Source organism: Diplotaxodon limnothrissa, linkage group LG5, assembly GCF_057381915.1.
Source record: "Diplotaxodon limnothrissa isolate DT_005_m linkage group LG5, D_limnothrissa_male_GT1.1, whole genome shotgun sequence".
Lineage (NCBI taxonomy): Eukaryota > Metazoa > Chordata > Actinopteri > Cichliformes > Cichlidae > Diplotaxodon > Diplotaxodon limnothrissa.
The window spans coordinates 26,808,463-26,810,649 of record NC_140600.1 but is presented as its reverse complement, the minus strand read 5'-3'; positions in this window follow the sequence as shown (position 1 = coordinate 26,810,649).

Sequence of the window (2,187 nt, the reverse complement as noted above, 5' to 3'; positions counted from 1 at the left end):
GACCGGTTTTAACTTAAAGCATTTTTTATGTTTTCTTTTTTATATCAGATTTTTTTGTATTAAAATAATAAACGTTATATAAAACTTTTGTGCTCTGAATGCAGTTCTAACAGTCGGCATTAATGTTGAGGTTTTCCAAAGTTTCTGACTGATATCTTTTTCCCTTTCCTCTTGCACGGTGCTGCTGTGGCGCTCTTTCTGCCTGCGAAAATCACGCAGTAGCTGCTCCGAGTCACTGGTGTCAGTAATTCCAAACATAGTGTAACAGGTGGATGAAGCCACAGTGATGTTGATATTATTTATCATGAAGACATCAAGCTGCCAAAGTCCTGAATGCTTCATGTGTTTACACACTGTTTAAATACGTTAACCAAGACTCACAGACAACTCTTCTGGCGCAGTGTCAGTCAGTTTGGATTCAACTAGAAGAAGGGCTGTGTGTTGGAGATGACCCATATTATTAGAGATATCCCCTCACTGTTACTGCCTGAAACTCTTCACAGTGCTCTCCCTCCTGAGCTTCTGGCTCACAGGGATTACTGTACATACACTTACCTCATGTAAAACTGTCTCAGAACCAGGGAACCAAACCAGAACAAAAATGAATCTGACCAGAATGAACTGGTGTCAGCATGTTTTAACTAACTATGCATAAAAGAAATGAAAGTCAGTATAAACCACAGGTTTCCAAACATTTAATTACATTTAAAATAAATTAAAAAATACATCAGCACAATGAAAATCACACAGAAACACAGCTTCTTAGGCAGCAGAAAATAAAGAAACATTTGTTCCTCACTTCTCTGCAGGAAAAAAAATGGAAAAACTCAACAGTTGTCAGATACCATGTCATTCTTATAAAAAAAAAAAAAGTGCATTTAAAAATAAAATACGTTCCTCATGTAACGCAATTCACCAAGAAACTCAGCCAGTGAGCAGCAGGAGAAAGACTTCCCGTTTGGAGGAGGCGTTTCAGTGCTGTCTGTTTGAATTAACTTTTGCGTCTCTTAGAGAAAACCTCATATTTGAAGTTTTAGCCACTAAAATTTGATAAATTTTCCCATCAGGCTGTGAACTCTAACAGCCTCCCTCAGAGAAAAGGGACAGATTTTTTACTTGAACTCAGGGACTTGTGAGGAACGAACGAAAAACACAGCAAAAATAAACTGAGGCCACAGGATGATATACGTCACCTCATTCTGCCGTCTTGTTCCAAAAACAGCTCCCAACGTAACCCACAATGAAACTCAACCACCAACCTCAGCAGAGATGAGTTGTATGTAAAAGATGGACATCCAGGTCTGAGAGGTGAAACTAACACAGTTGATCAATACAGAAGCTGGCATTGCTACAGCTCGGGTTTTGATTATTGCAGATAACAGGCTCTGTGGGAAAGACTAGTAAAATTCACTAATTTTACTGTTAAACTCAAAACAGACTACACTACAGTTACATGACTTTAGGGGTGTGGCCACTGAGCTCCTGTGTTTGGCTCGATTAGACTTAATGTTCCCCGACAGCTTCTGTCGTCTTGTTAGCAATAAAGAATAATAAAGAATCTTCTTTAGGGCAAGTAAAAGCTTCAAGTATTTTAAGTAGAACTAAATGTAAAAATGTCTAAAAGTCCTGTTGAGCACCAACCATAAGTAATTAAAAACATAATTGAAACTGAAGACTGCATGTTTATGGTCACCAGTCAAAAAAAAAAAAAAGGATAAAATTTTTTAAGGCGGGTGTGACATGTCACTATCCTACGAGCATTTTAGTTACATCCACACCTCATCTGCAATGCCTAGTTTCAAAAGCATCAACTAACAAATGGGTGATGTCACAGTGGCTATGTCCATCTTTTATATACAGTCTAAGGCCACCCCTTGTTGGTGGTCTGTAGGTGGGGCCTCGATACTACAAAGGATTTCATCTTTAGCTATGATGATTATCATCAGGCTTTCATATCTGCTCAGTGCCCACGTCCACATCACTGGTTCACTGTCACATTCAAGTACACCTGCAGAGCGCTGGACGTTGCGTTCAAGTACACCTGCAGAGCGCTGGATGGTCAGTTTCCCGTCAGAGTCTTTAGCTCTGAGCTTCAGCCACCACGGCGTCCGACTCGTGGACCACTCCCCTCTGCAGCTCTGAGGGATGAGTTTACTCTGACATATTCACACCAGTTCAGCTTTTATG